We start from the raw sequence: 26092 nt of genomic DNA, 5'->3' as shown, positions 1-26092 counted from the left end.
TTCATGTCATAGTCACGTCTATGTATGTCGAAGGGTTTGCAGGATAGAGACATTTAAATTTTTAGAGATTATTCGAAAGTCAATTTTTAAAAGGCAAATATCTCCCGATCTGTAGGCATCTGAGAGACAAAACTTATGTCACTTTGAGGGAACGTATATGTCAACTTCCTGTCAGAGTCACGTCAATGTATGTCCAACGGTTTGGAGGATAGAGAAATTTAAATTTTTAGAGATTATTCGAAAGTGAATTTTTGAAAAGGCAAATATCTCCCGATCAATAGGAATCTAAGAGACAAACCTTATGTCACTTTGAGGGAACGTATATGTCAACTTCATGTCAGAATCTCGTCAATGTATGTCCAAGGGTTTGGACGATAGAGACATTTTAATTTTTCGAGATTATTCGCAAGTCAATTTTTAAAAGGCAAATATCACCCGATCTGTAGGCATCTGAGAGACAAACCTTATGTCACTTTGAGGGAACGCATATGTCAACTTCATGTCAGAGTCTCGTCAATGTATGTCCAAGGGTTTGGAGGATAGAGACATTTTAATTTTTTGAGATTATTCGAAAGTCAATTTTTAAAAGGCAAGTATCTCCCGATCTGTAGGAATCTGAGAGACAAACCTTATGTCACTTTGAGGGAACGTATATGTCAACTTCATGTCAGAATCTCGTCAATGTATGTCCAAGGGTTTGGACGATAGAGACATTTTCATTTCTCGAGATTATTCGAAAGTCAATTATTAAAAGGCAAATATCTCCCGATCTGTAGGCATCTGAGAGACAAAACTAATGTCACTTTGAGGGAACTTATATGTCAACTTCCTGTCAGAGTCACGTCAATGTATGTCCAAGGGTTTGGAGGATAGAGACATTTAAATTTTTAGAGATTATTCGAAAGTCAATTATTAAAAGGCAAATATCTCCCGATCTGTAGGAATCTGAGAGACAAAACTTATGTCACTTTGAGGGAACGTATATGTAAACGTCCTGTCAGAGTCACGTCAATGTATGTCTAAGGGTTTGGAGGATAGAGACATTTTAATTTTACGAGATTATTCGAAAGTCAATTTTTAAAAGGCAAATATCTCCCGATCGGTAGGAATCTGAGAGACAAAACGTATGTCACTTTGAGGGAACCTATATGTCAACTACATGTCAGAATCTCGTCAATGTATGTCCGAAGGTTTGGAGGATAGAGACATTTTAATTTTTCGAGATTATTCGAAAGTCAATTTTTAAAAGGAAAATATCTCCCGATCTGTAGGCATCTGAGAGACAACCTTATGTCACTTTGAGGGAACGCATATGTCAACTTCATGTCAGAGTCTCGTTAATGTATGTCCAAGGGTTTGGAGGATAGAGACATTTTAATTTTTCGAGATTATTCGAAAGTCAATTTTTGAAAAGGCAAATATCTCCCGATCTGTATTAATCTGAGAGACAAAACTTATGTCACTTTGAGGGAACGCATATGTCAACTTCATGTGATAGTCACGTCAATGTATGTCCAAGGGTTTGGAGGATAGAGACATTTAAATTTCTAGAGATTATTCGAAAGTCAATTCTTAAAAGGCAAATATCTCCCGATCTGTAGGAATCTCAAAGACAAAACATATGTCACTTTGAGGGAACGTATATGTCAACTTCCTGGCAGAGTCACGTCAATGTATGTCCAAGGGTTTGGAGTATAGAGACATTTAAATTTTTAGAGATTATTCGAAAGTCAATTTTTAAAAGGCATATATCTCCCGATCTGTAGGAATCTGAGAGACAAAACGTATGTCACTTAGAGGGAACGTATATGTCAACTTCATGTCAGAATCTCGTCAATGTATGTCCAAGGGTTTGGACAAAAGAGACATTTTAATTTTTCGAGATTATTCGAAAGTCAATTTTTAAAAGGCAAATACCTCCCGATCTGTAGGCATCTGAGAGACAAACCTTATGTCACTTTGAGGGAACGCATATGTCAACTTCATGTCAGAGTCTCGTCAATGTATGTAAAAGGGTTTGGAGGATAGAGACATTTTAATTTTTCGAGATTATTTGAAAGACAATTTTTAAAAGGCAAATATCTCCCGATCTGTAGGAATCTGAGAGACAAAACTAATGTCACTTTGAGGGAACATATATGTCAACTTCCTGTCAGAGTCACGTCAATATATGTCCAAGGGTTTGGAGGATAGAGACATTTAAATTTCTAGAGATTATTCGAAAGTCAATTTTTAAAAGGGAAATATCTCCCGATCTGTAGGAATCTCAGAGACAAAACGTATGTCACTTTGAGGGAACGTATATGTAAATGTCCTGTCAGAGTCACGTCAATGTATGTCCAAGGGTTTGGAGGATAGAGACATTTTAATTTTTCGAGATTATTCGAAAGTCAATTTTTAGAAGGCAAATATCTCCCGATCTGTAGGAATCTGAGAGACAAAACTTATGCCACTTTGAGGGAACGTATATGTCAACTTCATGTCAGAGTCTCGTCAATGTATGTCCAAACGTTTGGAGGATAGAGACATTTGAATTTTTCGAGATTATTCGAAAGTCAATTTTTAAAAGGCAAATATCTCCAGATCTGTAGGCATCTGAGAGACAAAACGTATGTTACTTTGAGGGAACGCAAATGTCAACTTCATGTCAGAGTCACGTCAATGTATGTCCAAGGGTTTGGAGGATAGAGACACTTTAATTTTTCGAGATTATTCGAAAGTCAATTTTTGAAAAGGCAAATATCTCCCGATCTGTACGAATCTGAGACACAAAACTTATGTCACTTTGAGGGAACGTATATGTCAACTTCATGTCAGAGTCACGTCAATGTATGTCCAAGGGTTTGGAGGATAGAGACAATTTAATTTTTCGAGATTATTCGAAAGTCAATTTTTGAAAAGGCAAATATCTCCCGATCTGTAGGAATCTGAGAGACAAACCTTATGTCACTTTGAGGGAACATATATGTCAACTTCATGTCAGAGTCACGTCAATGTATGTCCAAGGGTTTGGATGATAGAGACATTTTAATTTTTCGAGATTATTCGAAAGTCAATTTTTGAAAAGGCAAATAAGTCCCGATGTGTAGGAATCTGAGAGACAAAACTGATGTCACTTTGAGGTAACGTATATGTCAACGTCATGTCAGAGTCACGTCAATGTATGTCCAAGGGTTTGGAGGATAGAGACATTTTAATTTTTCGAGATTATTCGAAAGTCAATTTTTGAAAAGGCAAATATCTCCCGATCTGTAGGAATCTTGAGAGACAAAACTTATGTCACTTTGAGGGAACGTATATGTCAACTTCATGTCAGAGTCACGTCAATGTATGTCCAAGGGTTTGGAGGATAGAGACATTTTAATTTTTCACTTTTATTCGAAAGTCAATTTTTGAAAGGCATATATCTCGCGATGTGTAGGAATCCGAGAGACAAAACTTATGTCACTTTGAGGGAACGTATATGTCAACTTCATGTCAGAGTCACGTCAATGTATGTCCAAGGGTTTGGAGGATAGAGACAATTTAATTTTTCGAGATTATTCGAAAGTCAATTTTTGAAAAGGCAAATATCTCCCGATCTGTAGGAATCTGATTGACAAACCTTATGTCACTTTGAGGGAACGTATATGTCAACTTCCTGGCAGAGTCACGTCAATGTATGTCCAAGGGTTTGGATGATAGAGACATTTTAATTTTTCGAGATTATTCGAAAGTCAATTTTTGAAAAGGAAAATAAGTCCCGATGTGTAGGAATCTGAGAGACAAAACTGATGTCACTTTGAGGGAACGTATATGTCAACTTCATGTCAGAGTCACGTCAATGTATGTCCAAGGGTTTGAAGGATAGAGACATTTTAATTTTTCACAGTTATTCGAAAGTCAATTTTTCAAAGGCATATATCTCGCGATGTGTAGGAATCTGAGAGAAACAACTCATGTCACTATGAGGTCACGTATATGTCAACTTCGTGTCAGAGTCACGACAATGTACGTCCAAGGGTTTGGAGGATAGGGACATTTGAATTTTTCGAGATTATTCGAAAGTCAATTTTTGAAAAGGCAAATATCTCGCGATCTGTAGGAATCTGAGAGACAACACTTATGTCACTTTGAGGGAAGGTATATGTCATAGACATGTCAGAGTCGCGACAATGTAAGTCCAAGGGTTTGGAGGATAGAGACATTTTAATTTTTCGAGGTTATTCGAAAGTCACTTTTTCAAAGGCATATATCTCGCGATGTGTAGGAATCTGAGAGACAAACCTCATATCAGTGTGAGGACACTTATATGCCAACTTCATGTCAGAGTCACGTCAATGTATGTCCAAGGGTTTGCAGGATAGAGGCATTTTAATTTTTCACGGTTATTCGAAAGTCAATTTTTCAAAGGCATTTATCTCGCGATGTGTACGAATCTGAGAGAAAGATCTCATGTCACTATGGGGTCACGTACATGTCAACTTCATGTCAGAGTCACGACAATGTACGTCCAAGGGTTTGCAGGATAGAGAACTTTTACTTTTTCGCGGGTATTCGAAAGTCAATTTTTCAAAGGCATATATCTTCCGATCTGTAGGAAACTGAGAGACAAAACTCCTGCCGTGTCTTCAAACTGTTGGTAACGTATCTGAAACACGCGTGTCATTGCTAAATGTACCTCTGCCTTTTCTTCACGGTGGTACTGTCTTGTCTCAATCTCGTACGTCTTAGGTAAATGTACTCTTGTCGTGTCTTATGGAATTCATCGGAATAAAGTATAAATATCACAAAACAACGCACTTGCATACAGCACACCAGCTCAAGGAACACAATACATCATCATACAGTAGCGTATGACACAATAAATTGCCATTTGAAATATTATAAATTCTGTGTGATGTGTGACTAATTTTTGTCTTAACAAACAAAATACGAGCTACAAAACATGCATGATGTGGGTGGGTGCGTGTTTGGGTTAATCTTCGTATGTATACATAGATTGGTAAATACATGAACGGATGGATAGTTATATAGATGGGTAAATAGATAAATAGGCAGACACATAGACAGGAGACAGAGAAACAGACACAGAGAGAGAGAGAGATAGAGATATTCAGATAGATAGAATAGATAGATTATATAGGTAGAGAAACCGAGATATCTAAAGCCGGCCTGATAATCTTTTATACTCCTACTATTCTGTGGCCTGAGTGAACAACCGTCTGTCATCAAATGTTATATGAGTAAGGATCGCTTTTCACTACATCCTCGAAGTTAATTCTGAAAATACCTAAACCCCATCTCTAATGAGTATTTGTATTCATAACATATTAATAATATAATTGGCTTCTTTCTCTAACTAACGAAACTAAAATATTTAATCCAAGAATGTATTCCACACATACTCAAGTGTATCCACTCATGTAGCCAAAAATCTATTATGTCATATGAAAAAAGTAACGCAGTCCTAATACACGCCATGTGGGACGCTTGGCTGGAGAGGCAGTACAGTGTATACACAAAAGAATGGTGCGGTTTGAAACGTTAATAAAAAATTTATTTACCAACTTAAATGTGCACAACATACACCGTCAGCGGCGGCAACTATCAAAGTTTCTCATGCGTTCATTACAATCCTTCAATGTGTGCATCCTGGATCACACGACACACATCCACACGGTAATCAAACTCATCCCAGACCAGCGCTGTGGAAAGACACGGTTGAGAAGCACTCGTACATTCCTGTGAAAATGTCCAGTTGTAGAATGTAATCGTCATAATTGGTATTCAGTTGGAGTAACAACCAGCTTTCCAACATGTCCAGAAATGAGTCGCTGTCTAAGTTGCTTCAGCGAAGAAAGATGGGCCGTGCACTTTTTTGCTGGACACCGCACAGAAAACGTTGACTTTTGGAGAGTCACGCTGGTGCTCGGTTCCCCAGATACGGACATCGTGTATGTTCACCTTGCCACTGATGTGGAATGTGGCTTCATCGGAGAAGATCAGTCTTTCGACGAACCGCATCTCCTCGCAAAAGCGTCGCCTTTTCACTTTGTCTGATGGTTTAAGGGCCTGCACCAATCGCAATCTTGTACGGTTTGGCATTTCCAATTCACTGCTTCCTCTGGCCACTGACTTGCGGGGACTTCGCTGAAACGCCTCACGAACTCTTTCAATGTTGTCATCAGTCATACGAGGTCGACCAGGACTCTTGCCTTTACAGCATCCAGTTTCTACAAACTGCTTATGTTATTCTTGTGTGGTGCGTCTTTTTGAAACCGTGCACGAAACTCACGCTCTGGACACCTCAAAACGGAGCACACAGAAAGCCTTCTCCTGCTGCAACGCCATCTTTGAAACTGGCCCCGCGGCCACGCAGTAAGCATGAGAAACTTGGACAGTTGCCGCCGCTGACGGTGTGTATGTTGTGCCCGTGTAGGGTTAGAAATAATTTTGTTATTAACTTTTGAAACCGCGCCATTCTTTCTTGTATACCCTGTAATTGTCCTCCTTCACTTCATACATGTCAAAAATTTAAAATTAAACTATATTAAGTACACATTTATTTCTGCAGTAATTTTTAACTAAATTATGATATCAATCTTATACCGCATTGAATCAAAGAAGCTACTCAGGCACCTAGTCTACAAATTATGTCTACCGATGTTCATTCCCATGTTCACAGCAGCTGTTAATATACATTATATTATCTTCACATCCAATTTTATGTCTTCCCTTCGGGGTTTTTTTCAGACCCAAAATCCGTATTCACTTGTAATTTCTAAGTCATCCCCGATTTTTACAACGATTAATACTTTATTTCTGGATCCTCTGCAAGTCCGCGGTTCAACTACCGACAGCGACACAATCAAGTTCGGTCCAATTCAATAATATACACAGAAGATACCGTGAATTTTTCCTTCGGGTAAAACCGGCTGGAACGTGATGCTGTCCACGTATCTCCATCTAGCTAGCTGTTAAAGATGCACGTACCTAAACCTTCAATAACCCATACGCCTTCATGCCGTAGTGCGTAATTAAACACGGACGCAACTTATCTTTAAAAAGAAATTAGTCTATCACGTGTAAGTAATAAGATGATGAGAAAGAACGAGATGATGAAGATTTGCAATTCGTTTTCCTTCAAGGATGGAAATAAAGACTTCATTAGATAAAACCTCTCAACTACGGGATACTGGCAAAAACTAAGCTACAAACTACTACGACTACTGCAACATTGAAGAGATAAATTTCACCCACCAGCGATGAACTGGAGGTTTCTTAGATGACGTCGTCGCTGGACATGGCAATCGTCCGTTGTTTCTCGTGTCGTCTGCTACAAGTTCACTCACGTTTCAGAGCTACGCGCTGCCTCCATTCACAAAGCAATGAGCAATTTGAGTTGACGTCTTTTTTTTGGGGGGGGGGAGGCTCTCTATGACTTCTGTATTATTTGATTTATATATAATATGAGCGACGTTCTTTGCAAATGACTTGACAATGCGAGCTTTCATAAGTCTGAAAGAACAAGGGAATTAATAGAAAGTGTCGGATGCAAAGTTGTATTTTTGCCGCCAAACTCGCTAGATTTAAATCCAATTGAGAACTTTTGGTTTGTCATCAATGCACACTTGAATTTGCTAGTACGCTAATATATAATTAATAATTATAATGTAACAAGTCATGGAAATTTTAGCTGCTGTTAAAATCTGATCTCATTTAAAGTCAACTCATATGCGAAAATTTAAAGACGAAATAGTGACATATGTCGTTCTTCTACCTGTTATAAAGGGTGATGGAAACAAAGGTATACAAGCAAGTGTTACAGTTTCCGTTGTTTCTACAATCGGAAAAAATAAAAGTACAAGTTATTTATTTATTTATTTATTAAATAACATCTTGAACATAAAACAATCTGAAAACTTCATTTAAAATCTCAGCGTCTGGCGTTTCACTTATTTCGCCTTCAAAAAGACTATATTATTTTATTCACACTTAATTTGCATGTGATTTCGTTGTCCACTACGTCTCGTCCCTAATTTCAGTGTGAATCTCCCATCAATCCACACTTTAATGTCCTAGTACCGATGCCTACGATACTATAAAATTTCAATCATTTCTCAATTACTTTCACTGAATGAACTTTGTCTACGTCAGAGGTGGTCAAATTTGGACTGTACGTCTGTCCTGCAATATGATTGTAATCTAAGGGCAAAGCTATGTAAATAAACAACGATTAGTTTTCAGCCCCATGAAATTTTCCAAATTGAAAATCTTCCCCGCTTTATAGTTTGTGTTAGCAGACGCTTAAGTCACCTCAAAATTACTTAACTTGAAAAGCTAGCCGTTACTCAGATCATCAAAACAGAAAATCCCCACTTTTTAAAATCCTCAATGTCTTCTATATATGCTTTACCGAAGCCCACCACTGCAACTTAACGCATGGTCTGTGACCTCACACCCTCAACATTTCTAATATTGTGGGCAAACTAACTGCGTCTTTGCTGGATTCCGCTGATATTCCGTTGCAGCGCAGCGGCTGGACTGCAGGGTCGATGATGTTGTTAGTGGTTAAGAATGCATGCAGCTACAACTCTACACTAACCCGTCCATCCTCTGAGGGTAGGAAGAAGGCGAAAAAGAAGAAAAGAAAGAAGAAAAAGAGTAAATAGAAAGAATCTGGATTCATTTTGCTCAAGGGATGGAAACAGCAAAACATTAATTGGAGACTCAAAATTAAGGAACATTGGAAGGAGTTTAACCCCTGCACCCCAGGCGTTAGTCGTGTGTTAATTTAAAATTAAAGTAATTCGTTTCACTCGCCAGCAAAGATGGTAGGAACGAAATATGCCGGAGAGATGACCGCCGACACTGGAAACACGACAAGAGTGCAGCGTCCGGGTGGAAGCGGCTGCGTGTAGACGCAACCGCACGGGTGAAAATGCCATGAAGATCCTCCTCTGAGTCTCGGAACCACGAAGATTCACTCGCTAGTGGAAAACCTGCATTTCCCCTGAAACCAGACAGAATGTCCCATATAATGACAAGAATTTATATGTAGGGTCTGAAGCTCCATATTATTTAACAGTTTATTAACATTAATTACGATGATAGCAAACCAAATTTAAACGTAACAGTGTGTTGTTCATTAATATTTACAACTTTTATTTATCAGACTAGAAGACAAAAGATTCTAAATTCATGGTCAACGTTATTTTGATTAGAACATACAAACAGCTTGGTTGAAAGTTATCTCCTAAACACAACACACTCTTTTCTGAAATGCTAGACTAATTATAGAAAAAGCACTCATTAAAAGCAGCTTGGGGGGGCGGGGGGATGCGGTATTATCTGTCCCGACACTACGCCTCGGCCTCGCAAGATAGAAATTTGTGCCTTACATCTTAAATCTGCGCGTAAATTGATATCTCCTGTTCTCACTGTGGTGATTGTGATGATTAAGTTTACCGACGTTTAGGAAGTGATATTGCTACCTCCATCATAACAGCGATGATGGTGGGCCCTTGTGATGACGCAACATCACAAAAGACATTCATAAAACATTCTTCGGTTATGATTATTTGCTCCCAAGTGATTTTGGACCTTACGGGATAACATTTATAAATAACCGTTGCCATGGTAACGCTGCTAAGAGATGTTGGGTCTAATCGGATAATTCTTATGATTATTATTGTTTACTACTTTACATTTTTGCCGTCATTCTTAGCGGGCAATTTATTAGTCTTAAAATTTTGTCCGTTATACCCCATAAAATGGCAGGATTCTTCTAAAATATGAACTTGAAATTACATTGAATAAAGCGATAGCTGTCTACATTTAATGTGTCTTAAAATCTGCTTCAAAATACTAAAAATCACGAGAAAGATCTCTAACGATAGTCTGTCGACGGGGAGAGATTCGAACCCGAAACCTATCGAGTAGGACAACTCAATATTTACTTCTTGTATGTTTACTTACCCAACACTCCTGATCTGTGGAACTAACCCTGACCGATCATTAAACAGACTACGTGCATGATGAGGGACCATTACATCAAAGGAAGACAGTGATTTCTATCTACACCAAGACATTCCAACAGCACCAGGTTCTAGCCAGTGTGCTCAACGGTTAAACGGGTACGGGGTTACTGCGACCTGCGGTAAACATCTGACCAGTAACGAAGTATTACGGAACAGAGAATGACGTCCACACGTTCATAATCCCATGCTCTGGCAAAACAGATACGGGTGTAATTTGTCAATATTCGATTTAAAAGAAATTGGACAATGATCATTTTATGCGGAAAAGTTTACAAAGATCTGAGAGACTCAAACAAGGAACAGAAATGTGATTAGTCCGTGAAACATTAAACAAGAATAATCTCTTTTAAAATTGACATATTGCAGAGGATATAGAGTCTGGATGTAATGACTCATACGACCCGGATTTAAAGAAATCAGATATTATTCGTTCAAGTATCATGTGGAGTAACAAATATTTCATAGGAACATATTTCTTCCATCCTCAGGGCTAAAGATTGGTGAGCATTAATGTTACATTCTACAACTGGGAGGATAATATTAAAATTGTTCTTACGGAAATACTTTTCAAGGTTGCGAAATGGATTAATATGGCTCAGGAAAGACACCAGTGACGGGATTTTGTGAACACTACGCTGAACTTTCCATTCAAGGCGGATAATTTGACTGGCTGAGCCTATTGTTAGCTCCTAACTCCCACCTCAGAAATTCTCAAGACTACCTTTGATGGTCATATCGATGGCAAAGCATGTAAAATTTAAAAAAAAAGTTGTACGGCATCTGGTGTCATTTCAATAAAATAAATTCTTTCTAAAATAATTAATAATGCCATACACGCATACGATAAAAATAGAAATTAAAGTCTCACTGATTATTACAGAAATTTGGACATATAATAATAATAATAATAATAATAATAATATTTGCTTTAAAGGGTTATTTTGATCTGGGACCATGCACAGCTACTGTATAACTCACAGTCGAACGCACGTATATGTACGATGGTGTCCGACGCTACCAGAAGCTTGCTGGAATATCGGCTGGATACCGGCCTTGCGATACGACCTTAAGGTCAAAACGTGGCCCCCATTTCCAAACAACCATTCGCAGTCAATACTCTTCGTTTCTAACACGTACTACTAACATTACACAGACCGATTTTCGTCAAATTCGATATTAACTGTATGTCACTATCTGTTACCATCCATTGGTACTATCAGCCATGACCCTCGTTATTAATTTATGTATTAAAAGTACAAATCCACGATTAAGAATATCCATAAATTTAAATTTGCATGCATCTAGGACAAAAAATTTCTGAATGGATTAGGCATTGGACAAGGCAGGTAGCTCCAAAATTGACTTTCGATATTACGCCCGTGCGCACAGACATGTTTAATTTGTTACCATGCACTTGGGCAAACATTACACGGATCCCTAGGGTCAAATCAACAGGTCACGCCGCCATTGTGCCAATTCTTTCAAGTACTGCATAATTTTTTGAAAGCGTCTCCACGAACAGCGGAGAATTTTATGGAAGTGCATTAAGACGCACTCTTTCAACCAAGGTCAACAGTTCATGACACGAAATAACAGGAAAAGATAATTATTTGTCTGAATTCGATTCTACAAGGAATTTAATCCATGGTTACACGTGATATGAGCAATGCGACAAAGTTGGAGAATGTGTAATATTCCTAAGAATTCCATTCACGCAGTGCATTTATTTTGACTATCTGCTGGTTTCTTCCAGCTTAAAACATGTTTTCAAACACAGCAGCAATTTCTTTCTCGTACTGAACACGTACACGTGTTCAACTTATCAAATGGGACACGAAGTGCTGGAAACAGCGACTTCTTCAAGTTTTGCTATTATTCTCGAGACAGTATTCAATGGCGCAACAAATATTCGAGCTGAGGAACGGCTGGATTTTAGAGCAACCCACACCTGAACGCGGTCCTAAATTCGTCAGAATCTGTCGAGAATCGATGAACCAATTTACTGTAACCTGAGTGTCAACCCATCCTAATCTTCGGAACTTATTAAAAACACAAACAGACAGAGAGAGAGAGATGCTTCAACTAAGTTAACAGTCCTATAATATTTCTTGATGATTCAGACAGGCGTAATACTTCGTTTCTCACTCTGTAAGACAATCCGAACTTGAAAACACTTAGGGAAAGAGATTCAAGAAGATTATTTACAAGCGAGTGGGGCGAAGTAATACTGAAAAAGAAAAAGGTATGTAAACGGTACATTAAGCCTTCAACAGAGAATGCTAAATACCAATTAGTTCAATTCTGAAAGTTTACTTCAACGTATGTACCAAGTGTTTTAATTATGATGCCTTTTATATTTATGGATTTTCTATGATTCTCGGAATAAACAGCGATCATTTCCTTAAACAGCGTTAACCAGTTGATCTTCGTAATGGTGAAGAGTTGTGTTTTCTTCGCGGTACGGACTGAATTCTTAAATATAATTCAGACGAACTACGATTCTCGGAATAAACAGCGATCATTTCCTTAAACAGCGTTAACCAGTTGATCTTCGTAATGGTGAAGTGTTGTGTTTTCTTCGCGGTACGGACTGAATTCTTAAATATAATTCAGACGAACTACAGCTTCATGGGGTTAATGATGCTTATTTTTTCATTTCAAAGAGCACACAAAATGTTAAGTTATGAACCCTCTTAGGAAGAAAATGAATTATTTCGGAAGATTTAGTAGCGGTGAGACTTAATATTAAACTGTGTTTTTGTATAAAGAGTATCTAGAGATGTGAATCAGACTGCAGTGACTCACGATAGACTCAAATTTCGGTTTCCTTGCACTTGTAAAGCTTCAGTTTCATTGATTAGGAAAATAGATCAGGTACTCAATTTGACGATATTTTATATTACTATACACAGAATAAACTGAAAGTCGACAAAACTGCAATTTTTATTAGCGAAGAGTAATTATAACTGTTATAAATTACGCCTTCATAATTTTCTGACTCGAGATACTGTAAACTGGTGCAGCTTTAATTCAATATATATCTCTACTGTGTTGCTACAAGTGGACTTGAATATCAACGCACTTCCTCTTGGTCTACGCTCCTGTATCCCATCACCATCCTTCGGGATACAACGCAGAACGATACTTCGTTCTGATGACTGCCTCAATCAAGCAAAGGATGTTGAAAATGTTTCTCCATATTTTGAGAACCTCTGCTCTACACAGCGCTACATTCTAGCAGCTCTGTCTAATTCCATCACCGCGTAAAGAACGCCTACTCAGTCGCGTCCCTGGCAGACGGCTAATCCAAATCAATACAGACTCCGTACGCAATACTCGGTCCACCTAACACCAACAGCATTTCCTTACGAAATTTATCCAACAGAAATGAAGTAAGGACGACCAGTCAGTTTTTAAAATTTCTGTGTCTATACACGAAGAGAAAGGCTTTGACCAGTTAAACGACTGTCAGCTACACGATGACTGCCGTACATGTTTACAACAAGACAGACGCAAGAAACTGGTCTCATACCGCAAGTGTGCAATGGTGAAGAGTTGTGTTTTCTTCGCGGTACGGACTGAATTCTTAAATATAATTCAGACAAACTACGATTCTCGGAATAAACAGCGATCATTTCCTTAAACAGCGTTAACCAGTTGATCTTCGTAATGGTGAAGAGTTGTGTTTTCTTCGCGGTACGGACTGAATTCTTAAATATTATTCAGACAAACTACGATTCTCGGAATAAACAGCGATCATTTCCTTAAACAGCGTTAACCAGTTGATCTTCGTAATGGTGAAGAGTTGTGTTTTCTTCGCGGTACGGACTGAATTCTTAAATATAATTCAGACAAACTACGATTCTCGGAATAAACAGCGATCATTTCCTTAAACAGCGTTAACCAGTTGATCTTCGTAATGGTGAAGAGTTGTGTTTTCTTCGCGGTACGGACTGAATTCTTAAATATTATTCAGACAAACTACGATTCTCGGAATAAACAGCGATCATTTCCTTAAACAGCGTTAACCAGTTGATCTTCGTAATGGTGAAGAGTTGTGTTTTCTTCGCGGTACGGACTGAATTCTTAAATATTATTCAGACAAACTACGATTCTCGGAATAAACAGCGATCATTTCCTTAAACAGCGTTAACCAGTTGATCTTCGTAATGGTGAAGAGTTGTGTTTTCTTCGCGGTACGGACTGAATTCTTAAATATAATTCAGACGAACTACGATTCTCGGAATAAACAGCGATCATTTCCTTAAACAGCGTTAACCAGTTGATCTTCGTAATGGTGAAGAGTTGTGTTTTCTTCGCGGTACGGACTGAATTCTTAAATATAATTCAGACGAACTACGATTCTCGGAATAAACAGCGATCATTTCCTTAAACAGCGTTAACTAGTTGATCTTCGTAATGGTGAAGAGTTGTGTTTTCTTCGCGGTACGGACTGAATTCTTAAATATAATTCAGACGAACTACGATTCTCGGAATAAACAGCGATCATTTCCTTAAACAGCGTTAACTAGTTGATCTTCGTAATGGTGAAGAGTTGTGTTTTCTTCGCGGAACGGACTGAATTCTTAAATATAATTCAGACGAACTACGATTCTCGGAATAAACAGCGATCATTTCCTTAAACAGCGTTAACTAGTTGATCTTCGTAATGGTGAAGAGTTGTGTTTTCTTCGCGGAACGGACTGAATTCTTAAATATAATTCAGACGAACTACGATTCTCGGAATAAACAGCGATCATTTCCTTAAACAGCGTTAACCAGTTGATCTTCGTAATGGTGAAGAGTTGTGTTTTCTTCGCGGTACGGACTGAATTCTTAAATATTATTCAGACAAACTACGATTCTCGGAATAAACAGCGATCATTTCCTTAAACAGCGTTAACTAGTTGATCTTCGTAATGGTGAAGAGTTGTGTTTTCTTCGCGGTACGGACTGAATTCTTAAATATAATTCAGACGAACTACGATTCTCTCTCATCCCAGTCGTGCGGCGGTCTTCAGGTAGTGAGGACTGTAAAGCCCGGCCAGGCACTCTGACTTGGTCCTTCGAGGGAACATCGAGCAGCGGAGAAGAATAGGACGCCAGCTTACGCCGTTCCCACCCGCGATTACCGAAACCTAACGGTGACAGCATAAGCAAAGGGACAACGCAGAAGCAAGGTCTGGCGGGCTGGTGCCCTCCAAACCGGCATACCAAAGCTAAGTGCAGAGGAAAGCGTTAGGGGCTTCCACCTCCTGGCAGGCGTGGGTGTTGGTGAGTACACCGCGTGAGTCAGGATGGTGAAACCCAAGGTGGTGAGACTTAACCCGCAGGGAGTAAAGAGAATGCTAGACGTCTCCGGCCCCTCAGGCCGACGAACCAAAACAAAACTGACTACTAAAACGGATAAAGACAAAGACATGAAACTGAAAAAACAGGCAAAACGCACACCTCGGTCGCCGTCAACTACTGACTTCGAAAATTCGTCGTCAGACCTTTCGGACACCGAAATGACGTCAATTTGGCCACAGGGTCAAGAAGGAGCTAGGGCAACGGCAACCTCGCCAGTAGCAGGCCCTTCTGGCACTAAAACTTTAATCGTAGAGGCGGAGGTCCACTGTTCCCAAGGCGGGACTAAAATTGATAAGGTCAGTGCGCAGAAAGCAACAGACTCTGCTACAGCGTCCTCTGAACGGTTGAATCCGGAGGAAATTGTGGAGGGAGATGACTTCACTGTCATTACCTCCAAAAAGAAATTTAAAAGAGCACCTCCAAAGCCCGCAATAACTGACGAAGCAATTAACGCTGAGTTACCTTCCTCTCCCACCCCTGAGACCCGTGATTCTGGGAAGACAGGACCCGCCAATAACCACTACTTAAACGCCCCGAGAGCAAAAATCCCACCGGTAATCATTCACCACCACTATGAAGGTGACATGACCCGACTCAACAAGGACTTCCATACAAAATTCCAGCCGCTGGGCTTCACTTCTCACAGAATAAAGTCCGGAATCGCTTGTCAAACGTCCACATACAAGGACTATCTGAACCTTCAAACCTTCTTGAAAGACAACAAGGTGCCGTTCAATTTACTCAGATCGAACGACTCCAAGCCCTTCAAAGTGGTCATAAAAGGCATTCCGCCAACCACCCCCCCAAAAACCATCCAAAACGAACTGATCGCACTGGGACTGGCAGTTCAAACCGTTATCCCAATGACCGCTTGGAGAGATAAAACCCCTCTGCCAATGCATATAGTCGAACTGGACAACGTTCCCCAGAGTCAAAAGATCTCTCAGCTGTCCCATCTCTGTTTTATAAATATTTCTGTCGAACCTTATAAGGGGCGAACCGTGCCGCCTCAGTGCGCACGGTGCCAACAGTTTTACCACGTGGCGGCAAACTGTCAGGCCCCTCCGGCCTGTGCCCACTGCGCGGAGGAACATTGCTCGTGGCAATGTGAAAATAGATTCCTCCCAAACTTCGTGCCGACCTGCGCCCTGTGCAAGATCGGGGAGCACGGCTCCAAGTACAGAGGGTGTCCCTTCTTCCGTGACCTCATGGAGAGGGAGACGAAGAGCAGACCTCCGCAGGAAAATTCAAAAAGAATTGCTGGAGCGCGGGTCTCAGCTCAACCCCAGCGACAGCCCCCCAAAACGTTCCGTGACTTCCCCCCTATGGGTGCTGCAAATGCCTGGAGCAGGCCACTGAACTTCGTCAGCTCACAACTAACACAGCCTCCACCACATCCCTACAACTACAACTTCCATCAACCACGGGACCTTTATTCTTCCTATCATTTTCCACAGCCGCACATCATACAACAACACGCCCGGCTTGCCCACAGTGCTAACTGTCCCTGCTGCGTCCGGTCCAACACATCAACACAGGCTGCAGCGAGCAAGCCTCCGAATTCTGTAACAGGCAGATCTTCGCCGGTTCCGGACAGACCAGTCTCTCCCGCTCTCTCTGTAGTAGCGCAGGACGTCACACCTGCCGAATCATCTCTCGGCCCAAAATCTAGGCCCTCAGGCCCCAAGACCAAAGTAACTAAGGGGAACAACACAGAACCACTCAGGCAGGGAAAAGAAGAACACACGAGCCAGAGAGAGACACACACATCTCATGAACGCACCCAACAATACCCACACCCTCCCGCGGGTCTGAGACTCGGAAATCCTCACACCCAGCAGCAGACAAGAGAATTTGTCGAAATTGTTCGGACTTTCAATCCGAACTTCTCTTTCCATTACCTTCTATCTTCCATCTCAGGAATGCTTTTACAATTCATGCAGCACCCTTATGAGAGCGCCCTCCCAATAATCTTTAATAACTTCCTAGCCACCCTCCTCGGTCTTCCTAATCATGGGTAGGTCCCTCAGCCACACTGACATCCTGTTCTGGAACGCCAGAGGCGTCAAGATTAAAAAATCAGAACTATTAGATTATTTGGAAACCAATAACATCCCCATAGCTCTAATTAATGAAACTCATTTACAATCTGCAACAAAATTTAAGTGCCCAAACTACACGACATTCCGGTCTGACAGGCTAAATCAGAGGGGTGGCGGAACGGCCATTCTAATTCGCCAGGGCTTCAAGCATTCGGAAATTCCCCTTCCCCCCCTCCAACACATGGAAGCGACAGCTATCCAAGTTAACATCAATAGGGAAACAATAGTACTAATCTCTATTTACAACCCCCCGGGCAGAATTATAGAGAGTGACCTGGACCATCTTTTGGAAACCGGAAACAAAGTAATTCTAGCAGGCGATTTCAACGCCAAGCATTTAACCTGGAACGCTCGGCAGAACAATGCAGCGGGACAGACACTTCTCACACATTACTATAAAAGTAATTACGTAATCTCGGCTCCATCCCACCCCACACACTTTCCAGATTGTAATCCTGGTGAAGCCGATATACTTGATTTTGCCATAATCAGTAACGTGCTTTCCAGCCACTCAATACGCACACAAGGCAGTCTTTCGACATCCGACCACAACCCAGTTCTTCTTAGAATACGTGGTCCACTAGAACCAGACGAATTAAAACATACATTCGTCTACAGCGAAGCCAATTGGAATCTTTTTCAAAATTACATTTCTGAAAACCTAAACACACAGTGCGTAGACGGGAACTGCTGTAACAGTGAGATTGATACAGCTGTTGACCACCTTACAGACGTTCTGAATAAGGCCACGCACCACTCTATTCCGCTCAGACGGAGAACTTTCAGGTCAATGCAAATTGCAGCAGCCACTCGACTTCTCATCCAAGAAAGAAACAAACTGAGAAATCAGTGGCAAAGAACCCACGACATAAGGCTTCGTCCCCTCATCAACGCCTTGAAACACAAAATTGACTCGGCCATTAAAGATCAAATTTCGAACACCTGGCAGCAAACACTCCAAGGCCTCGACACTACCAACACTAAAGACACGTGGAGGATAACAAAAAGCCTCACAAACACGGACACAAAAATCCCACCCCTGAAACACAATGGCAACGTTGCAATTACCAACCAAGACAAAGTGAATATTTTTGCTGATACTTTAGAAGAAATATTCCAAACGAACCCAAACGTAGACACCAACTTCACCGTTAGCACAGAGCAGGTAGTTACCGACTTCCTGATGCAACCTCCGCAGGCCTCCGTAAGGCTTACAAACCATTGCGAGGTCGAATGGATTATCCGCCACCTTAAACCCCGCAAGGCTCCTGGCCCTGATGGGATTCAGAACATAGTACTAAAACACCTGCCACGGCCTGTTTTCAGATTTATTGCAAAAATATTTAACAAGTCATTAGCTTCAAATTATTTTCCTACCCAGTGGAAAAACGCTAAAGTTATCATGCTCCCAAAACCAAAAAAGGACCATTCCTCCCCGTTAAATTATAGGCCAATAAGTTTATTAAATTCCCTAGGCAAAGTTTTTGAGAAAATCATCTTAAAAAGACTTAATTTTCAACTTAAGGAGCTCCACATTATCAGAAATGACCAGTATGGTTTTAAACGTGGACATTCCACAACGCACACACTATTAAGAAATATAGAGAGAATCACTCACGGATTTAACAATAAGAAAGCCACAGTGGCATTGTTCCTGGACATAGAACGAGCATTTGATAAAGTTTGGATCACGGGGCTAATAGCAAAACTCATTAAAGTCAAAATTCCGCCTCACCTAATCCACGTAATTCACAGTTACCTCCAGAACCGTTCATTTTCTGTTTCACATGGGAGCTCTCACTCAAGCTGCCGCCCCATCAGGGCCGGCGTTCCCCAGGGTAGCCTACTCGGGCCAACACTTTTTAACATCTACATAAATGACATCCCATCCATTGAGAATGACTCCAACGTGTCCATCTCAATCTATGCAGATGACACAAATATCAGTGCTCGCTCAGGAAAATTAGACATAGCGATAACGAAATTAAACAGAGCAATAGGCCTTCTGGAACCCTGGTTTCGGAGATGGAGAATTCAGATCAACATTGACAAGTGCACCACAACCGTGTTTTCAAAACGTTTACGCGACTATCGCTGCAATGTTCCCACCGTAAAATTTTTTAATAAAACCATAGCTTTTACCTCCGAAACCAAATATCTGGGTGTCACTCTAGATTCCAAATTGACGTACAAGGCCCACATATCATCCATTCTCCGTACAGCTAACTTCAGACTGAGGCAACTATTTCCTTTACTCAATAAATCCTCCAGAATGGATGTTAATTTATCGTTAATGATCTATAAATCACTCCTCCGGTCCATACTGACATATGCCTCCCCCGCCTGGGGCTACGCTGCTAACACTCATTTACAAAAACTTCAGACATTTCAGAACAAAGTCCTCAGAATAATAACCAAATTGCCAAGGGTTACTCCAATCAGTACCCTACACGAACAGACCGGAATGCCGTTGATCAAGAATTACATTAAAGGATTAGCGAATAGGCTATACTTGAAATCGGCCATCAGCTACAACAGTCAAATTCAAGAGCTAGGACAGTACGATCCCAGCATTGACAAATACCTCCGCCCCCGAGCCCTTCTTGCGAAGTGACCCAACCCGCGAAATCCTCCAATCCTTTTGCTCAATAAACGGTCAGAGGATTGCCTCTGTAGTACATTGTTCTGTAACATTAGCCCAACAGCACACCTTAAAATTCCTTCACCTCCTGCATAAACGCAGCTAAACCTCGGCTTTTCTTTTGTAGCCCCCACTACAGTGCACCACCAGCCCGTTATAGGTACCCCGGAGGGTCCAGTCCATAGGCGGTCACATCGACCACTCCCCTACGCTGGACCGACCGCGAACCAACGGACACAAGACGACCACGGCAAGAAAATGGAAAAATGATTTATGGAATGTGAATTGAAACTTTTTTTGTAATTGGATAAGCAACGAGCCAAGTTGGTCGTTTCTTATCCAAAACATATCTTTGTAAAAATGAAAAGAAAAAAAAAAAATGTATCAGTTTTTAATAAAGGAAGCGCACGGACAGAGGCTACCGTTAGGGCTCGCGATTTTAAATGCCGGACTGCTGGCTAGAAGTCAGCAGCACGCATCCGGAAGGTCCTGCGACCGGCCAACTCGACCAAGGTTTTCCGTGGTTTTCCTCGGTACTAGAGCAAATGCTGAGTTGGTACCCAAACTCCACGTTGCTCTGCATGCCTCCCATGCAGCCCTCTCAGAGTAATATCAAAATTCCGCTCTATAGTAGCCCCCCCCCCCAAAATTAACGTAAATTATTCCTAACGCCACCCCCAAGGCCAATATCAAAATTCAAAATTAACGCAAAGACCCGAATCAACTCCCCCCTACCCTATTTCTTACCCCATCCTGTCTCCTAAATCCCTTGTCCTCACTAAACTTATTCATACCAGAAGGACGAGCGGGCACTGCCTGGGAACCTTCGTAGCCCACAACCAACTTTATACCCCTCCCCCATTTATTGCAGTAGTGCCTATCGCTACTCCCCCCACTTTCTCTCTTCTCTCTCTCTCTTTTTACGATTCTCGGAATAAACAGCGATCATTTCCTTAAACAGCGTTAACCAGTTGATCTTCGTAATGGTGAAGAGTTGTGTTTTCTTCGCGGAACGGACTGAATTCTTAAATATAATTCAGACGAACTACGATTCTCGGAATAAACAGCGATCATTTCCTTAAACAGCGTTAACCAGTTGATCTTCGTAATGGTGAAGAGTTGTGTTTTCTTCGCGGAACGGACTGAATTCTTAAATATAATTCAGACGAACTACGATTCTCGGAATAAACAGCGATCATTTCCTTAAACAGCGTTAACCAGTTGATCTTCGTAATGGTGAAGAGTTGTGTTTTCTTCGCGGAACGGACTGAATTCTTAAATATAATTCAGACGAACTACGATTCTCGGAATAAACAGCGATCATTTCCTTAAACAGCGTTAACTAGTTGATCTTCGTAATGGTGAAGAGTTGTGTTTTCTTCGCGGTACGGACTGAATTCTTAAATATAATTCAGACGAACTACGATTCTCGGAATAAACAGCGATCATTTCCTTAAACAGCGTTAACTAGTTGATCTTCGTAATGGTGAAGAGTTGTGTTTTCTTCGCGGTACGGACTGAATTCTTAAATATAATTCAGACGAACTACGATTCTCGGAATAAACAGCGATCATTTCCTTAAACAGCGTTAAGCAGTTGATCTTCGTAATGGTGAAGAGTTGTGTTTTCTTCGCGGTACGGACTGAATTCTTAAATATAATTCAGACGAACTACGATTCTCGGAATAAACAGCGATCATTTCCTTAAACAGCGTTAACCAGTTGATCTTCGTAATGGTGAAGAGTTGTGTTTTCTTCGCGGTACGGACTGAATTCTTAAATATAATTCAGACGAACTACGATTCTCGGAATAAACAGCGATCATTTCCTTAAACAGCGTTAACTAGTTGATCTTCGTAATGGTGAAGAGTTGTGTTTTCTTCGCGGTACGGACTGAATTCTTAAATATAATTCAGACGAACTACGATTCTCGGAATAAACAGCGATCATTTCCTTAAACAGCGTTAACTAGTTGATCTTCGTAATGGTGAAGAGTTGTGTTTTCTTCGCGGTACGGACTGAATTCTTAAATATAATTCAGACGAACTACGATTCTCGGAATAAACAGCGATCATTTCCTTAAACAGCGTTAACCAGTTGATCTTCGTAATGGTGAAGAGTTGTGTTTTCTTCGCGGTACGGACTGAATTCTTAAATATAATTCAGACGAACTACGATTCTCGGAATAAACAGCGATCATTTCCTTAAACAGCGTTAACCAGTTGATCTTCGTAATGGTGAAGAGTTGTGTTTTCTTCGCGGTACGGACTGAATTCTTAAATATAATTCAGACGAACTACGATTCTCGGAATAAACAGCGATCATTTCCTTAAACAGCGTTAACTAGTTGATCTTCGTAATGGTGAAGAGTTGTGTTTTCTTCGCGGTACGGACTGAATTCTTAAATATAATTCAGACGAACTACGATTCTCGGAATAAACAGCGATCATTTCCTTAAACAGCGTTAACTAGTTGATCTTCGTAATGGTGAAGAGTTGTGTTTTCTTCGCGGTACGGACTGAATTCTTAAATATAATTCAGACGAACTACGATTCTCGGAATAAACAGCGATCATTTCCTTAAACAGCGTTAACTAGTTGATCTTCGTAATGGTGAAGAGTTGTGTTTTCTTCGCGGAACGGACTGAATTCTTAAATATAATTCAGACGAACTACGATTCTCGGAATAAACAGCGATCATTTCCTTAAACAGCGTTAACCAGTTGATCTTCGTAATGGTGAAGAGTTGTGTTTTCTTCGCGGTACGGACTGAATTCTTAAATATAATTCAGACGAACTACGATTCTCGGAATAAACAGCGATCATTTCCTTAAACAGCGTTAACTAGTTGATCTTCGTAATGGTGAAGAGTTGTGTTTTCTTCGCGGTACGGACTGAATTCTTAAATATAATTCAGACGAACTACGATTCTCGGAATAAACAGCGATCATTTCCTTAAACAGCGTTAACTAGTTGATCTTCGTAATGGTGAAGAGTTGTGTTTTCTTCGCGGTACGGACTGAATTCTTAAATATAATTCAGACGAACTACGATTCTCGGAATAAACAGCGATCATTTCCTTAAACAGCGTTAACTAGTTGATCTTCGTAATGGTGAAGAGTTGTGTTTTCTTCGCGGTACGGACTGAATTCTTAAATATAATTCAGACGAACTACGATTCTCGGAATAAACAGCGATCATTTCCTTAAACAACGTTAACTAGTTGATCTTCGTAATGGTGAAGAGTTGTGTTTTCTTCGCGGTACGGACTGAATTCTTAAATATTATTCAGACAAACTACGATTCTCGGAATGAACAGCGATCATTTCCTTAAACAGCGTTAACCAGTTGATCTTCGTAATGGTGAAGAGTTGTGTTTTCTTCGCGGTACGGACTGAATTATTCCTCTTGGTCTACGCTCCTGTATCCCATCACCATCCTTCGAGATACAACGCAGAACGATACTTCGTTCTGATGACTGCCTCAATCAAGCAAAGGATGTTGAAAATGTTTCTCCATATTTTGGGAACCTCTGCTCTATACAGCACTACATTCTAGCAGCTCTGTCTAATTCCATCACCGTGTAAAGAACGCCTACTCAGTCGCGTCCCTGGCAGACGGCTAATCCAAATCAATACAGACTCCGTACGCAATACTCGGTCCACCTAACACCAACAGCATTTCCTTACGAAATTTATCCAACAGAAATGAAGTAAGGACGACCAGTCAGTTTTTAAAATTTCTGTGTCTATACACGAAGAGAAAGGCTTTGACCAGTTAAACGACTGTCAGCTACACGATGACTGCCGTACATGTTTACAACAAGACAGACGCAAGAAACTGGTCTCATACCGCAAGTGTGCGTGTCTATCACCGGACACGCAACGTCTCTGTGATTGTCTGCATTTTCTCCTTTTCCAATCTTTCCCATCAACAATTCTCAAATGATCTGTAACTTTTCCTTTCTGTTTCCAACTCATAAAAGAACTCGATTCCTTACCGTACGTAGGGGGGGGGTTTCAAACATTCTTTGATTTTGGCGATATCGGTACCTTCGCGAAACCCCATCCACGCAGACCAGGCTTTACTCAGACACTACATTACCGTCGAGACATACTAATTTCTAATTTCCCACAGAACACTATCTACGAAAGTCATTATAATTTTTAATCAACCTCGAAATAATACATCACCGTACTCACCCGAGTCCATCGCTCGCTGGTGCCTCATCGTTTCAGACGTCTCGAGCCAGACGACGTCACAGAGCTGCGTCCAGGAGCGAGACGTGGTAAAATCTTCTGGTTCAGAGGTTCACGACGGCGATGAAGAATGATGATATCATAATCACCGTGAATGTGAAGAGGGCTCCGCCAATCACCTCAAAGCAGACATAATGACAAGAATTTATAATTACGTCGCTTCTGTACGTACGCTCTGAAACTCGATCAGTGGGCATTATCTGACAATTTCTCATTGTACTCACCGGAGTCCTTAGTTCGCTGCTGCTGTAATATAATTTTCGGGTTGTCGTGTTAGCGACCTCACGATGTAAGCGGCCGTCATCCTCACCGCTCCGTAAACCTCAAGTCTTGAACGAGTGTCACGTGGTTGTTACCACTGACCTAGAAGGAGACGGAATGCGTGGGCAGAATCACAGAACAATCAAAACGTAAAATAGAATAATATCTCAGAATACTTAGTTCAGTATTGCAACGTCATTTCGGCCATCTTGTCTTGTGTAACGTAGGCCAAGTCACGTTGTATCGGGAACAGCACGCAATATAAGTTTTTCTCTCAACGTACTTTCAAAACTCTCTACTTCAGAGGACGGAATATTTCATGCAACTCACCTTGAATGACTTAAGCGGGTTCGCGTTGTACAAGACGTAGCACCCGGGGACACACAACAGGACACATGTACTCTCGCATGTGCGTGTCACAGTCCTAGAGAAAAATATATAGACGATCTTATATCACTCCACTTTCTCCATGGAAAAGCGACGTAATTCACCTGTAAAGCCGCCAGACAGAAATGCCGATAAGTCAGGGTCGTTATCTATCCGACCAGGTTAAATCTGTATTCATTATGATAAGGTCAAATCCAGGAGTCAATTATAATCAATATTACAATTTTCATCGATTTGTGCTTACATTACACGTACAGTGAATGGCAAAAGAGGTGGAAATTCACACAATAAGAATTTATTATTATTATTTTCGCTTCAGATTCCAGGATTACATTTTCAATGGTGCAAGGGTTAATAAAATCTAACTCAAAGACGTTTGTAATTTCTAGAGAAAATCGGTTAGTATTTTCACTATCACGAAATCGCCTGCATTCTTTAGAGCCTCGTACTACCACCACGAAACCTTCAACAACTCTTTGGCTGTCGAATAAATCGAGAATTAAACCAAACACAAGCTGAGACGTAATATCAAAATGGCCGACTGAAGCCCCAACTTACCTAAAGACTGCGTACATACGCGCTGTACCGAAGCAGGAGACAGACAAACGGAAAGAACTCAACTTGTTCGAGGAAACAAGTTTCGCGGAGCATGCTGGGAAAGGCAAAGATGAAAAACTCATCCAACGCGTGTCGGCAGAGATGACTAAGGGGCAGATAAAATTATACGTCCAGTAATAAAACACTAAAAGCGAAAATACTACGAGCAGCGAAAACTCAATGATTTAATCGAATGAAACCAAATCGCGGGACGGAGGGTCAGCCTCAGACTGTAAATGGTCGTAGAGAATAAAACAAGGCTCGAAAAACGTAAAATAAACGGCAGCGTCCTCTGTGCGGGAACATCGGGACCCACCACAAGCGCCGTCCCGCACAGAGGGCGCAAGTTATTATTTTGCTTTAAGAGGTTTGTTTTAAGTTCCTATGACCACTTAGCGGCTGGGGTTGAGCCCCCCTGTCGGTATTATTCCATATCAATTACCGCGCTTTCGTTGCTGGTACTATTTTCGAAT

The 26092-nt window shown here is 40.8% G+C and overlaps 1 long non-coding RNA gene across 3 annotated transcripts; it reads right to left on the bottom strand.

Annotated features, from left to right (window-relative positions):
* Positions 1-7844: 7844 nt before the first annotated feature.
* Positions 7845-25864, bottom strand: LOC147871316 (uncharacterized). Of its 3 annotated transcripts, none has more exons than XR_015532471.1 (4): positions 25581-25864; positions 24599-25126; positions 24318-24493; positions 7845-8995 (listed from the first exon to the last, which is right to left on the bottom strand). It is a non-coding gene; the product is annotated as an uncharacterized LOC147871316 (long non-coding RNA). The 3 variants fall into 3 exon arrangements; XR_015532472.1 differs by having other exon boundaries at positions 24599-25059; positions 25581-25859; XR_015532470.1 differs by lacking the exon at positions 25581-25864 and having other exon boundaries at positions 24599-25298.
* Positions 25865-26092: the final 228 nt, after the last annotated feature.

Source organism: Zootermopsis nevadensis, unplaced genomic scaffold (genome assembly GCF_977971745.1).
Source record: "Zootermopsis nevadensis isolate Lab colony 2312 unplaced genomic scaffold, Znev_1.0 Znev_ptg000059l, whole genome shotgun sequence".
Classification (NCBI taxonomy): Eukaryota; Metazoa; Arthropoda; class Insecta; order Blattodea; family Termopsidae; genus Zootermopsis; species Zootermopsis nevadensis.
Note: the sequence above shows the minus strand (reverse complement) of the source record. Positions and strands in the feature narration are given on the sequence as shown.